We start from the raw sequence: 17,097 nt of genomic DNA, 5'->3' as shown, positions 1-17,097 counted from the left end.
CCAATGCTTCAAACGGTGCCATTTAATGCTTTGCCGATAGTTATTGTTATAGACGAGCTCAACAAAGTGTAATTATTCTTTCCAACTTCCCTGAAACTCCAAAACACAAGGTCGTAGTATATCCTTGAGAGTTTGAATAGTTCTCTCAAATTGTTCATATGTTTATGAATGACAAGCTATGCTATATATTGGCTTTATTCTCATGGCACTCTGAAGACTTTTCCATAACATGGCAGTGAACTTAGGATCTTAATCCGAAGTGATCGTCACTAGCACTCAACATATCTGTCAACGGCATAACGCTTTTGTACGGCGATGAAATGCATGAACTTTGTCAATCCATCCACTACGACCCAAATAAAGTCATTGCCTTTCTGACTCCTTGGAAATCTCATCTCGAAATCCATCATAATATTCCATTCTAGAATTTCAAGTGGTCGTAGGGATCCACTCGGTTTTGCATTGTTGTGCCTTCACTTGTTTGCACGTTAAGCCCTTGGCTACATCAACTTCGATGAGCTTTCGACAAGATCTAATCCTCAAGTTCTGCGTTGTCTGGTATGCACAAATGTCCACGGAATTCAATAGTCCATCCTCGGTCGCTTGGAAGTCAGGCTTTTTCTTTTCTACACCCCCTTGTAAAATCCTTTGAATTGTAGGATCCATTGGTTGCCATTCTTTAATCCTCGCTTGCACTTTGAGTTCAATCCTAGGAATCGTCAAAAGACTCAAGGGGTGGCTTACCTCAATTTGAAATCCAAATCTCATACTCCTTTGAATAAGGTCCGTTCCTTCTTTCTTACCAATAAAATCGACGCTCCCTACAGCGATGTGTTAAGGCATATAAACCCCTTATTAAGTAACTCTTGCATTTGCACCTTTAACTCTTTTTTCTCCGACAACGCAATTCTATAGGGTGCTCTCGAGATTAACTCCGTTCTAGGGCCAACTCTATCGTGAATTCTACCTTTCATCAGGAAGAAATCCTGACAATTCTTGCAAAAAGAGATCGGGAAAGCCTCATATGATGGCACAGTCTTCCATTATTGATTCCTCAACCAACGAATTAACTATCGTTGCCAAATAACTCCGGTAACCATCCTCTAACAATCATTCTACCTCAAGCGAAGAAATTAAGGGTGTAAATGGTCAACCTCTATTCCCTATAAACTCATAACCAAAACTACCAATAGGGTTGAACTATACGACCTTACTAAAGCAATCAACCGTGGCTCATCACTTTTTGAGCTAATCCATCTCGATTATGACGTCAAAGTCATACATAGCCACAATAACTTGATCTATCAATTATTTTCGCCCATTATTTCGCACCCTTGATAGCCAAAAACAAATAGCACCTTATCTTTCATTGGGAGTGGAGATACTAAGAACTATTTCCAACATTTTCAATTCTAATACAACCAATCTAATGAACTGCTTTGTGATGAATAAAGGCATAGCTCCTTGATTACAAAGGCAGTAGCCTTTGCCTGATTCTAAGTCTATTGTTCAATCAAGTTCCTAATAACTTATAGGGCTTACAGAATTCCATCCACTCTAGGATTCTTTTGTGCCATTTCTCTAGCACTAGCTTGTCCTGAAGTTGCCCTCATTTGATTCATCCTTGAATCTGGGCTCACTCCTCTCAAGGTGCTAAGAACAACTAATTCCACAATCCCAACAATACAATCAGGAATTAAGAACCACAATTCAATGAGACAATCAACAATCACATGCATAATGTAAGAGTTCCTATCTAACTATCACAAGGTCTCAATGCGCCTTATCACTCCAGGTAATGACCATACTCTTATACCAAACCGAACGGGGTGTCACACCCCAACCCATGCGAGCTCGCGCCATCGCTTTTCACTTAGGTCATTTGCTTGCGACGTCCTAGGATGCATCGCCGACCCATTCATTTTATCGTTTGATTATACACAAGCAGAAGCAAAATAAACATCTCCCAATCATTAACAAACAATAGGGATAGTATAAGGCACACATCATAACACACTTTTATATATATATATATATATATTATATATATATATATATATATAATTCTACCATCAAATATAATATTTCCTTACATCAAAAGTTTAGCCATTTACACACTTGCGTAGTGGACTCCTTCATAATTGTCCAAGTATTAGGGTTGGGGTTAACCTAACACCTCTATTCTGCGAGGACGACCCCACAAAGTGGTAACTCCTACACGTTTAGTACGCATCCATCTCAAGGTACTTTGACTCAAGCTCGGATAGCCATGATTAGGGCTTGAAAACGTTAAACAACAAGGAGTGAGATAAACTCAGCGAGTAAACTCCCTAGACCTTGCGTAAGGAAGCCATTCACCTCATAAACGTCCTAAATATGTAGGTTATCTCTCGATGGCAGACCAATAGCAAACCCTTCGCTTTGCATTATCTATTAACAGGAATTAGGCCACTCAACATGCGTCACTCTATCACGTGTCCAATTATAGTATAAACAATCACTACGTGAGTGCACCATTCCATTAAGCATACGATGTTCACAATTTAATCATCCAAGCATGAATAACAATAATTTCAGGCACCATGCAGCAACTTAAATCTCTCGAGTCCTAATCAAAGGCGTACAAATCCACTAACTTATCCGTGCCTTTTTTACTCAAACATCGACTTGCAGGATATTCCCATGCCTCTCAATTCATAAATAGGATCAATCAAAGCATGCATGTGCCACATAAGTCACTGAAATGACATTTAATTCATGCACTTTCCTCATGTAACTCATGTATATCCATGCCACACATGTGCAAACTATGGCATCATTTTCATCATATGCACTCAGCATTCATGCATTTTACACACATGGTGTCTAGAGAATCACATGGCATCCCATACCACCTTGGAACTCTCGAGACCATACTTTCAAATTATTATGGCCGCTCAGGACCCAAGGCCATTTGGGACTCAAGGCCAACTCGAAGGTTTCTAATTCTACTAATTATGCATTAACAGAAGCAAACCCTTATCGTATCCTGAATAGGGTTAAATTTTGAGGATGTTACAATGTCTCTTGGTAAAGCCTTCATCAAAAGATCGGCAAGATTATTACTTGACTTTATGTAGACAATTGTTATGATACCATCTTTAATCAATTGTCTCACATATTCTTATCTTAGACTAATATGTCTAGATTTACCATTATAGGTACTATTATAAGCTCTTGCCAAAGTGGCATGACTATCACAGATTATAGAAATATGAAGTATAAGACTAGGCCATAATTTGATATCCAACAACAAATTCCTAATCCATTCGGCCTCTTCCCCAATTTCTGCCTAAAGTAATGAATTCAGATTCCATTGTTGAGTGAGTTATACATGTCTGTTTCTTACTCGCCAAAGATAAAGCACCTTCACCTAGTGTGAAAATCCATCCAGAAGTAGAATGCTCATCTCCCACACTTATAATCCAACTAGCATCGATGTATACTTCTAATATAGCTAGATAATTATTATAGAATAATCCTAAAGTTTTAGTTCTCTTAAGATAACCAAAAATTCTGGTAATATCTCTCCAACGTTCTATACTTAAATTACTAGTATACATACTCAACTTGCATACAGAATAAGCAATATCAAGTCTAGTACAATACATCGCATTCATTAAAGACCCTATAGCATTCGCATATTCAAGTTATGCCACCACTCTACCAGTATCATAATTTAATTTAATACTGTAATCAAATTAAGTACTTATTTCCTTGAAACCAAGATGTTAAAATTTATTTAATAATTTTTCAACATAGCTATATTAGCTTAAAGAATAACCCTTACTACATTTTTTAACTTTAATACCTAAGATAGTATCTACTTCACCCAAATCCTTCATTTTAAACATAGAAATTAGATACTTCTTAGTCTCAATAATTCCAGTCATATTCGTTCCAAAGATAAGCATATCATCATCATATAAACACACTAAGACACTATAGTCTTTAGTGAATTTAGAGTGTATAAACTTATCGGCACTAATATGGATGAAAGCATTAGACAATATGACTAAATCAAATTTTTCATGCCATTGTTTTGGAGCTTGCTGAAGCCCATAAAGAGACTTAATCAATTTAAATATTTTTCTTTCATTTTCGAGAAGAACGAAACCTTCTGGTTGTTCCATGTAAATATCCTCATTTGAGTCTCCATTCAAGAAAGCAATCTTGACATCCATTTGATGAACACAAAGATTATAAATGGAAGCTAGAGCAAAAGGAATTCAAATAGAAGTTATACGTGCTATAGGAGCATACGTATCAAAATAATATATTATTTCTTTTTATCTATATCATTTGACCACAAGTCTAGCCTTAAAAGCTTGGATATAACCGTCAAAATAATACTTTCTTCTAAAAATCCATTTGCACCCAATAGGTTTGGACCATTTTGGTAAAACTACTAATACCCAAATATTATTGGACATAATTGACTCAATTTCATCATTTACAACTTATTTCCCAAAAAAAAAAAAAAAAAAAAAAAAATCTCTACAAGACATGGCATCATCAAAACTTTTAGGATCGTCTTCTAAATTAAATACTAAAGAGTATTTATTTACCACGTTATTATCTCTATCTCCTTTAACAAGAAAAACATGAGTAATAAAATCAAGAACTAAGTCATTTAGTTTCCTAACTCTAGTACTTCTCCTTGGTTCAATCATGTCTTTAGAATCATTCATTTTTTTCTCTTGAGAATCTACTTGAGTTTCGTAGATTTTGAATTATTTTTAATAATTTCAGAACGCATAGAATATTTACTCTCAAATAATTCAACGTCTCTCAATTCTATAATGACATTGGACTCTAAATCAAGAAGCCTATAAGCTTTACTGTTTTCAGCATACTCAACGAAAACATTTTTGATAGCTTTAGGACCAAATTTTGTTCTCTTGGGATCTGGTACTCGATAGTATGCTAAACACCCCCACTAACAAATTTGGTTTTTTACCTTTCCATACCTCATAAGAGATTATGTCATTTTCTTGGAATGTATTCTATTATGAATATAACATGTAGTAAGCAATGCTCGTCCCCAAAGATTAATTGGTAACTTTGAATTTGAAAACATATGATTAACCATTTCTCCAAGAGATCGATTTTTCCTTTCAGTCAAGCCATTTTGTTGTGGAGTCTATGTTGCCAAAACTTGATGAATAATACAATATTCTTCACAAAATGAAGAGAAATAAGAAATATTCCCCACCTCTATCTAAACGTAGAACTTTGATTTTCCTTTCGAATTGATTTTCTACTTCAACCTTATATTTCTTAAACATGGTAAATGCTTCATCATTCGACCTCATGAGATAAATATATAAAAACCCATTGCAATCATCCACAAAGGTAATAAAATATCTTTTACCACCACGTGTTAGCATGCCATTGAATGCACGTATATCACTATGAACCAAATCCAATAAATTTGAATTTCTTTTAACACTAGGAAACGGTTTCTTAGTAAGTTTGGACTTAGCACATATTTCACATTTATCAAATTAGCGATTAAAATTTATCAAATCTAACTTCTTCATATTCTTCAAATAATAAATATTTATATGTGCCAACCTATTATGTCATAAAAATGAAAAATCAACAATATAAGCAGAACTAACAATGTTATTATTGATACTCAGTTGATACATGTCATCATTAGCATAACCCTTTCCTACAAACAACCCATTCTTCGATAGGATAACCTTGTCAGATTCAACCAAAACCCGAAACCCCCTCTTACAAAATAAATTAATAGAAATTAGGTTCTTCCTAATTTCAAGTATAAATAACACATTAAGAAGAGTAATCTTCTTTCCAGAAGTGTAGTCTATCTCCACCGTGCCTTTTCTAGCAACTTTTGCAAAAGCATTATTCGCCATCAGAATCTCTTAAACATTTAAGCCGACGGTCTCTTCAAATTGTTTGAACATGTATTTGTCTTTACACACATGGACTATTACTTCAGAATCTAACCCCAGATTGGACAATGGTAAAGTTGATTTCAGAAACCATAGCAATCGCATCATTAATTTTAGAAATTTTCATGTTTGAAAACATGGTTGAAATCATGGCCACATAATTTTCTTCAACCAAATTTGCATCTGCCTTAACCGTCAGAGTGTTCTTGTCCTTTGAAATGCTCTTGCGGTGAATGCAATCCTTGGCATAGTGTCCCTATTTGCCACAAACAAAACAGCAACCATTTTTCTTCTTTTGTGTTCTCTTAAATTTATGCCCATTTTTTATTTTGAAGTTTTGACCGATTTTCCGTTTTCTTTTCACAGCGTTCACTTTGGAATTGTACAAAATAGAATTATCACGTAAACATGATTCTTCCTCAATGCGAAGATGTTTCTATACTTGTTCCAAGGTGAAGTCCCTGACTTATGCATCAGCATTTTTCCATAGTCTTTTCAACTTGGAGGCAATTTCGCAATAATTGCTTCGACTTGAAAAGCTTCTAGAATATCAATCTTGAGGGCACGAATTTATTCACTAGCACTTGCAATTCATCGACTTGTTCCAACAAAGGTTTGGTATCAATAAATTTGAAATCAAAATACTTTGCGATTAGATATTTGTTGGTTACTTGCTCCTCCACTTTGTACTTGAATTCTAGTGCGTTTCAAATTTCTCTAGCCGACTTCATTTCAGTGAATAAGTCGTACAAACAATCGGACAGTGTATTCAGAATGTGTTCTCGACAAAATAATTCATCCTCCACACGTTTCTTCTTCTCTTTATTAACCCTCTTAGCGGCTTCCACACTTGGTTGTCCTCCCTTGATGGTAGGCTTCGGATCTTCTATAGGCGCCAAGTTAGGATCTAGTATGTAGGAAATCTTCAAGGTAGTGAGTAAGAACATCATCTTATCCCTCTTCTTACCTTTTACCAAAAAAAAAAAAAAAAAAAAAAAAAACATCATCTTATCCCTCCAGCGAGAAAAGATGTTCCCATCAAACCAGTCCAGTTTGACCATGTCTTGATTCATGACTTTGATTGCTCCGACTCCATTGTTGAACAAAATAAATCCTTAAAATTGTTGGAAAAAATATGATTTCAAACCAATAAAGTAATTAAGTCGGACTTTAAGACATTATATCACTTTTTTTAATGATTTTTTGCCCCACAAAGTTGCTAATGGTTACCGACAAATATTCTCCAAGATACAATAAAGTCTTAAAATAAAAATACTAGATAGCAATTCTAATATTTTTTCGGGATCTCTCTAGGAAATGATTAAAAAGATTACTATAGTTTTGGAAAGAAGACCGAAAGAAAAATGATCTCATTCCATTCATATGGAAAACTACACACACACACACACACACACACACACACACACATTTTTTCGAGATCTCTCTAGGAAATGATTAAAAAGATGACTATAGTTTTGGAAAAAAGACTCGAAAGAAAAAATGATCTCATTTCGTTCATATGGAAAACTGACACATGCACGCACGCACGCATGGACGCACGCACACACACACACATAAATCGGTCTTAAAGAACATAGGTAACTCTTCTTAAAAAATTGCAAAATGAATGAATATATCATTTCGAAAGAAGTTACCCAAATAAACAAATATGTCCATATAGAAGAAGTTGAAAAATGAATAAATGCAACCCTTCGGGAAATGTTGCAAACTGAACAAGCATCATTTCCAAAAAGTTATCTTGAAAAGACACAAATATAAAAAATTCGGAATAATTAAAAAAAATTAATAAATAAAATTTCGAATTTTCATAATTTTCAGAAATTCTCAATAAACAAAACAACATTTGAACTAATTAAAGTTAATAAAATAACCGTACGGAATAAAATAGTAAAAAAAAAAGGAGTACGTGCTAATTAAATCGCGGGCGTACAAGCGTGCAAGTGCTAAGTGTGCCTAATAATTGTGCACCTGCATGCAAAAATTATGGGATTTAGCTCACACCTAATCTTTTCTTTAGATACACTAGCTCCACACTTATTAACTAGCCCAACTCCTCCCACTTTTCCTATATAGGACAAGGAAACATACACTTAATTTGTTTTACAAACAAACTTCCAACATAACATTCACTGACAATTTAATCTTTTTAGAAGATTTTATTGAGTAACTAAAGGCGAAATTAAACTTTTAACAATAGTATAAAAGCTTCATTTTGTATTTAGAATTTGCAACAGAGAGATACTACTTTTTTTACCACATAAAATTAGAGACTTTAAATGTCCAATAGTTTGATCATCTAAATGGAAAGGGTTGAATGGAGAAACAAATTGCTTTGCCAACTTTAAAAGAAAAGAAAAGGAAATTTGGTATATAAAAAAATAAAAAATAAATAAAGCTAGCCACATCATCACTATAACTGTAACAAATACTCCTTTTGTTTTTTTTTTTTTTTATATTTTTAAATAAGGTAACGAGATAGGAAATTCTTGAACTTTTACTCAATACTCAATGTGGTCTCTAAATTTTTTTTTGTCCATTTAACATACGAAATTCGACTAAATGTAATCCTTCTAAATTCCTAACGATGTGAGCTAGCATGGACAATGACACTGTTGATTTGGACATTATGGTTGAATTGAACACCGCACCACCACCACCACCACCAAATTTGGCACATTCGCCAACAATTTTGTTGCTGACGCCACCACCACCATTGGACTCACCGCCCCCGTAACTAGCACCCTAAACTTGGACACCATCAATACTTCAATTACCACGGCTCAATTCTATATATCTCCATTGAAGAAGCAAGAAGCATCATGATTTTATAAATTGAAAAAAATAAAAAAAAAAAAGGCCCTGTTGTAAAGACGAGGGAATGGGCCTCATGTTGTCAAAACTCCTAATTGCCCTCAAAACTCACAAATTCTTGCCAAGAACTCTGTACCCAAATTAACTAATTCAGTTTCCTTATGTTTAAGTTGTTGAGCGTTTTTGTTGACACCTAAATTTTTAGGGTTAATTTTTGCTATAAAATAAAAAAATCACATGGCATATAGTTTAGGGAAATTTTATTTTGTGTTATATTGCATTAGGATTTTTCACATATTTGGGTAATATACACTGCGAGGTGTATTTCGTGCAAAAGGGAATTTTTTTGGATAGAATATGTGAAAAATACAAAAGAGAATATCACATGTAGTGCAATGATATATTCAGAAAATTATGCACGAGTGAAATTGAAATAAAATATGCTTCAAAGATCTAAAATTTTCCCCTATAAAAGGCGTTGCACACGTACGGACAAAGGGGGGATTTTCGAAATTTTTTGAAGAGCAATTACGTGAGGAGTTCTTGGGGTCTGGTGAGCGGGGATTCGAAAGAAAATCAAGAAAAAAATTGCTTTCTTCCGTTTGTCTTTGGTTTGTCTTGAAGAGAAAAAAGTCAGAAAAAAAGAAAAGAAAAGTCATGTCTCGCAGGAAGGGAAACAGTAGAGAGAGAGTACGAGACAAGGAGTGACGTGAGAAAAAAAGAGAAAAAAAAAAAGAAAAGGGGACGCCACTGTTCATCTTCCTCGCCGGGTTGCCCACGCCCGCGCCGGCGCCGCGTGCCAACGTCGCCGACCGCGCCGGCACCGCCTCCACCGGCTATCTCCGCATCTCGCCGCGGCCGCACCACCACCGATCCGCCTCCACCGCGTCCGTCGCCCCACGTGAGCAGCGCCTTGCCACCGACCTGCGCACGGAGTCCCGCCGCCCCGCCCGCGACAGACCTGGCAGCCGTCGTTCGTCCCACCTCGCCGCGCAGATCCGCGATCCGGACGTCCGATCTCTCCACCCGCAGTCCGAAGCTCCGGTGCTCTGTCCCGACACCGCCGTGCCGCCGCGACGCCCCCGCACCCGAGCCCAGGCCCGCGGTCCTCTTCCGCCCGACGACTTGCGAGCTGTCCCGACGACCCGCGCCAAGCCCCCGGTGCCGCGCCGCCGTCACGCCTCGCGGAACCCTAGCCGGAGGCTCCCGCCGGACCCACCAGCTTTATTTTATTTTATTCTTTTTCTTTTTTCTTTTTCAGGAAAAAGGAAAAGAAAAAGAGAAGTGAAAGAAAATTTAGGTATTTTCTTTATTTTATTTTTTTTTTTTAATTATTTTTGCTATTTTATTTTATCTTTTTAGTGTAATTATTCCTTAATCTGAAATTGAAATTCCATGACATGAAATTGCCTGGAAATTAGTGATTCTCAGTCCGATTTTCAAGCTCGAAATCCGACTCGCAATCACTTAAAAATTGCCAATCCGATCTCCCGCTCGAGATCCGATTCGTGATTTATGTGAAATTGGCCAACCCGATCTCATGCTCGAGATATGGTTCGTCAATTTGTGTATCAATATGGCTTGATTTGATGTGGTGTTGCTTAAATTAATTTTCTTAAAAAAATAGAAAATGTAGCTTTAGGGTTTGCATGTTCACAATAGGTATTTTATTTCGAATTTTAAAAAATAAAAAAAATCAAATCAATTCATTTAGGTTGCTAGTTCTTTTAATTTGGATTGCATGTTTAATTATTTGGCAATTATTAATTTTGAAATTTAAAAAAAAAAGGAAAAAAAAGGAAAAACATAAAAAATCATCATGCATAATTCATGTAGAATTAGGGTACATTTTGCACGTCATTGCATATTAGGATAGAAATTGCACTTAAGTTAATTTAGATAATTTCTTAATTTACTATAGGTTTAGGTATTTTATTAAATGGATTGCATTTTAGGATTATCTAGGTTAAGATAATATTTTAGTTTAAATTAGGATGTGGCTCAACCTAATTCTTAATATAAATTAAATAGGATCTTAATCTAATTAGGTAATTTTCATATTTCACCTAATTTCGAATTTCATAAAAAAAAAAACATAAAAAATGCCATAGGTTGATTTGTCTTTATTTTTTAGGATAAAAAATGTATTCTTTTAGGAAAAAGAAAAATTGTCATATGCACGTCATTAGGGTTAGAATTCATTGAGATGCATGACATTTATTATTTTTGCTAGGCCATTCAAATTACATGTTATTAGAATTAGGTCATTTAGTTAATATTGCATTGCATATTGCATGATTTTCATTAAAAAGTGAAAACAAAATAAAAATTGTGTGTTAATTAGAAACCATATCTAGGGTTGTTGATGTGGATTTTAATTTAACATTGCGATGCTTTCGTTGCTTTGAGGTAAGTCCTGCAATTTATTCATTTGCTTTCTTGAGTGTTAAATTGGTGGTTTGTGCACCTGCATGGTCACCTCACATGTTAGGAAAATAGATTTAAAATCAATCCAAACTGCTTGCCAAACATTTATTAAAATAAAAAGAAAGGTACCGAAAGGGCGTTAGAGAATTTTAGCGTAACCAAGTCCCCGTACCCATAGTCTCTGGTTCGTAGAAGTGAAGTAAATCTCCCATTACTTTACTTGGGTTTCTAATCGACCCACCAAAAATAGATTAGTGGCGACTCCTAATTGAAAATTAATTGCATGTTAAAACTTGAACCTAAAGTCGCGAATTGGTATGGGCTTGGGAGAGCCCGAGTTAAGTTTAGGCTTAACAATCCATTAGCCAAACCCTAGGTGGTTCATGCCTCGAAAAAAATTGGTCGCGACAGCTTGGCGACTCCGCTGGGGACTTGAGTTAAAACTTTTAGTGGACTTAGGCCAATTTTCTTTTGAAAAAAATGTTTTTGTTTGGCAGCGAGGATCCTGTGTACGTCCCTAACATTTAAGGTGTTAAATGTTTTTGCAGGATGGGAGGTATAAGGGGAAGTGTTTGCTAACCTTTGTTTTGTAGGGAGGTGTAGGAATGTATGGTTTATTTTCATATATGAAGTGTTGCTTGATATAAAATGTTGTGCATGCCTTGCATCTAGCACTACACTATTGCACACACAACCCGCCGCCGGACCTGGGCCGCATTAGGATCATCTAGGATGGTATTGAGATGTTTGCCACTCCGACCGCATGATCGCGGTACGAGTCGCCCATCTCAATCCCGAAGTTTCTTTCATGGTGTCAAGAGTACCCACCTCGGTCCGCATGCTCGCGACCCGGGTCGGCTCTTTGATCAAGCCGGAGTCATGAGGACCCGACATAGTCCACAAGCTCGTGGCTAGTCCGATCATCCTTGTGGCTTCACTTTGATAAGCCTTATAGTGTAGAAATCGAGCCACTTAACATGCGCATGTCTATGTGATTGCCCATCATTGGTAAAGTAAGTTCTCTAAATTTTTGGCCTTTGCAATTTACTTACTTTATCGCATTATTTTGTCGGTCCATGGCATTAGGATTGTCCCGAGTCTTGATCAATATACAATGGGGACACCGGACATTCGAATTATTTTCCCTCCAAGGGAAGAGCTTAGCATTTGGTGGGACAAGTTAGATCAAGATGGCCGTCAGTTTGTAGAGTCACATATTGGTCGACTACTTCCGCTGCTGCGTATCAACATCCATGTCGGCCTCGTCCAAGCACTCGCCCACTGTTGGTGCCCCGAGACTTCTACTTTTATCTTCGGCGGTAAGCATGAGCTCACTCCCACCTTGGAAGAGTATAGCATTGCCATAGGAAAATCCTTGAAAGCTGAATTGATTAGTCCACCTATCGGAATAGATCCTGTTATGACCTTATCTGATTTTCTGAGAATTAAGGAAGACGATTTAAGAAAGGTTTTAAAGGCTAACCGCAATGCATGTCCTTTATCTTTTCTGAAACAATGTTTTGAGAAAGGCACTTCATCTCAAATGCGAAGGGTTTTCCTTTTGGCTTTCTTTGGGTTTATAGTTTTCCCTTCTGCAAGAATGCTATTAACCCTTTGATCGCTCAATTAGTTAAACAAGTGTTGGAAGGAAAGAATTTTGTAAACACTATTCTAACTGAAACTTTCCTTTCCCTCACTCATTTCAAAAGAGGTGGCGATAAGACTCTCCATTCCTCTCCCGAACTTTTACAAATTTGGTTTCTTTCACATATAAAAGGGTTTGGTGGTCTAATGACTATACATGATGTTAGTAATTCCAACCACCCTATTATGAGATTTGAGAACAACCAAAAACATGCACCGGATTATCATTATTCTAGGTGGCTAGCTTTCATGAAAAACCAACTTCCAAGGGTTTCCTATGGCATGCTAAATGGTTCCAAGTTCGGGTAGCGAGACTCTCGTGTGGAGGAGTTGGCCCAATCCCTCTATTGGGATTCACCGGAGCATTGGAGTACTATCCGACTAGGGTGACTCGTCAATATCAAGTCGTGCAAGAGCTTCCCCCGGCGTTACAAGTAGAGCCACTCCAAGTCAGTTTTGTCGATGGAAGCCGAGGCCATGAAGATTCCATTCTCACTATCAAATCAATGTGGGACATGTGCCATCCGCGAAAGCTCAAATGGCCCGAGGAGGAGTTGAAAGGCACGAAAGGAAGTACTATGCCTCGATTAAGTACATCCAACAACACAAGATTCCCGAGAAGCTGCTTCCGAAGATACCGGAGGCGCCGTTGAAGATCACCAATCAAGCCGAGAATAAACGCCTCAAAAGAGTTGCTGAAAAAGCTCAAGAGGAGAACAAACGATTGCGTCGAATGGTGTCCCGAATGTATATTGATCAAGCCAAATGAAGTGCTTGAATCAATCTTGCTATTCTCATTTTTAGATTAATGTTTAGGGAGTTTGAGTCATTTACTTTCCTAGTTCGTTTGCTTAGGACATATCAAATTTCTAGGCTTGTCAAAAGCTCCATTGATAAATAAAATTTCTAGAGTATTGCCATGGATCGGCGTATTTTCATATGAGATACTTATTTGTGTTCATTTCTTAATTTTTAGGTGATAACGGATCCGTCACGTTCGCCCATCATCACGCGATTAAGAGCGAGAATGGCTGAACAAACCGAAATGCGTGATCGTGTCTCCGCTGTGGAGACTCAACTCCAACAAGTACTCGCCTCTTTACAACTTGTGACGGATCAACTCCAATTCCTCCAGCAAATCCAACAGCTGCACCCGCTCTTCCCGAAGTGGTTATCCCAAAGCAAGCAAACAAGGTTCAAACGATTGACGATGACATGCCCGGACCGGAAGATGATCCATTCTCGATCAATGTGGAAAAGGCTAAGCTTGTCAACATCCCTAAGACGGAGCAGGATGAACGCTTTGCTAAAATGGAAGAAAAGTTGAAACAACTGCAGAGTCACGAGTTCACTCCCGTTCGACTTGTCCGTACGAAAAGTCAAGATGCCAAAGAAATTCAAAATGCCGGATTTTGAGAAATACGATGGTACTTCCTGCCCAAAAGCTCATCTTCAGATGTACCATGTGCGTATGGCTCAATATGTCAAAAACGAGCCTCTCATGATCCAATCATTCCATGCAAGTTTGACTGGGCCTCGCACTAAATTGGTATGTCATGAAGAATGTGAACCTACTCGACACTGAATGAAGTGGCCGACGCATTTCTCAAACAATACAAGTTCAACATGGATATTGCACCTTCCCGAGAGGATCTCGAGAGGATGGAGAAAAAGAGGAGCGAGTCATTCAAAGAGTATGCCGTGAGATGGCGAAATCGGCGCTCAAATCACCCCGAGCCTACCGACAAGGAGCCGATGAAGTTATTTATCAAAACTCTCCCATCCGAGTTTCGTATTCGGATGGCCAGCACGTACGTTGAAAGCTTCAATCAGCTTATTTCGTGGGGGAACGAATCGAGATGGGAATAAGGGAAGGATGGTTTCTTGAACCATCGAGTAGAAGATTCCCTGCCAAGAAAGAGAAGGAGACTGCTGCTGTAGACGTAAATATGGCTTATAGCCGGGAAAATGCCAATCGCACCCTGCTATCCGGATGAATCCAAAGCAACAGAAGCTACCGGCCGTCAATCATTTGCCCAAGCAAGAAGGCGGTTCTCTCCTCTCCCGGATCTCCATCCCAAGTGTTGGCAATTCTAAGAAAGAAAGGATTGCTTACTAGCGAACCAAAGCGCCCTAACCGCGAAAGCATTCGTAGTTACGACTCGACGAAGAAGTGCGACTATCATAGCGGTGAATTGGGACATTCAACGATGAATGTTTCACCTTGAAACACAAGATCCAAAACCTCTTGGACACAAAGGCCTTTTCATTTGATCGCTCACCCAAACGTCAAGAAAATCCGTTACGGAGCATGAAGGTACGGTCAATGCTATCCTAGAGCCCGAAGTTCGTCGAATCAAGAACTCGAAGGTACATGTGGCAGATGCTTACAATGGCTTGGTAAGAGCTGGATATTATCCGATCAGGAGGATGTTCCTCTTTCACCGATGAAGGAAAGAGTCACCAGATGGTGGATGACGGAATCATCGTTTATGCCGACCATAACTCTATAGTTTCCACTATTTCCCCATCATTATTGATTGGGAGGAGGAGCAAGCGGCGCTCAATGCTGATAAAGAGGAAGTTGATCCTTCACTCGTGGACATGCCCCCACTTGAAGATGCATCGACGATGAGATAATGATTGAAATGCCTCAACCGTATGAATATGTCAACAATAAGGCGGTCCCTTGGTCCTATGACCTAGATGTTGACCTCGTTACAAGGTCTGGTCGGACTTATTCTCAAACTAATACTCAACCCGCAAAACTGTCACCGATGAAGAGGTTAAGGAGTTTCGGCCGTGATCAAAGCAAGCGAGTACAAGGTGGTCGAACAAGCTACGAAAGATGCCCGCCTGCATTTCTTTGCTTGAACTCCCGTTTACATCCCCGTGCATCAAAAGTCTCTAATGAAGGTGTTAAGTGAAATTCGTGTACCTGAAACGGTCGAGGCAGACAAGTTGGAAGACTTTGTGGGATCGATCCTTCTTAAGGACATGATTGCCTTTTCTGATGAGGAATTCCCTCTTGAGGGTAGGGGGCATAACAAGGCACTCTATGTATCTCGTCAAGCATAAGGCTTCTCATGTGTCTCGAGTACTCATTGATAATGGGTCCGCCCTAAACATATGTCCACCGGCCACTCTTCATCGCCTTAAGGTGGACCCGTCCAGATACATGCCGTAAAGACTTCGTCCGAGCTTTTGATGGTACAAAGAAGGAGGTGCTTGGGAGATTCACCTCGATGTGCAAATAGGGCCGGTGGTTTTCAATGTTCCTTTCCGTAATGGATATCCCTCTTGCTTTTAATTTCCCGTTGGGTCGTCCTTGGATTCATACTGGGGCGGTACCATCAAGTCTACATCAAGCTGTGAAATTCGTAATCAAAGGGAAGCTAGTCACCGTCTATGGCGAAGAAGATCACCGAATTTATCATGAGACAGCTATCCCCTATGTAGAGCCGACTTTGAGTTCGAATCGAGCTACCACTCATTTGAGTTGGTATCCACTATTCATGCTTCTCGAGACTCACCACCACCAACTCCCCGAAGTTTCAAATGCTACTCTAATGGTAGGAAGGATGATGGTTGGGAATGGTTTTATTCTCGGCAAAGGGGCCTTGGAAGAAATGGTCGTGGATTCGAAACCCCATTGAAGCCCCTCGAGGTCCCGTGCTGGGATTAGGTACCATCGAAGAGTTGGGGAAAGTTCTGGGAGGACGAAGACAGAAAGGCGAAACCCGCCACCTCGACCACAGCAAGAAAGGCAAAACCCAATACTCCCAAACATTCGCGAGACATTCCCCGGTCCTCCCATAATGATGCAGGATGAAGCGTAAGTAATAGATACCCCGGGCAGCCAAGCGGAAAATTCGACTATCCGGTGAAGTATTCGGCTCCTCCCGGTTCTATATTGATCCCCGCGACATTGTCCCAGATGGATGGGGTGGCATGGATGATCCGACACCCCTGGAGATCGAAAACCCCGAAAATGCATTGGAAGGAATCTCTAGTCTCTTCGATGATGTCTTCATAGGGGCCATTGACGAAGGACCTCAGGAGAAGATGGGCTCTAGCCCACAAGAGTAACTCATTTACTGCTTTCTTACATTCCCCTGCGCGGAATTTTTATCGCTTTCTAGGGCTTGTTTTTGATTTCTTCCTTTTCGCTTTCTTTTTAGGGCTTGAAAATTGCATTTCCATTCAATAAATGTAATTGATTGATGAATAT

The sequence above is a fragment of the Eucalyptus grandis genome, chromosome 10 (genome assembly GCF_016545825.1).
Source record: "Eucalyptus grandis isolate ANBG69807.140 chromosome 10, ASM1654582v1, whole genome shotgun sequence".
Taxonomy (NCBI): Eukaryota; Viridiplantae; Streptophyta; class Magnoliopsida; order Myrtales; family Myrtaceae; genus Eucalyptus; species Eucalyptus grandis.
Note: the sequence above shows the minus strand (reverse complement) of the source record.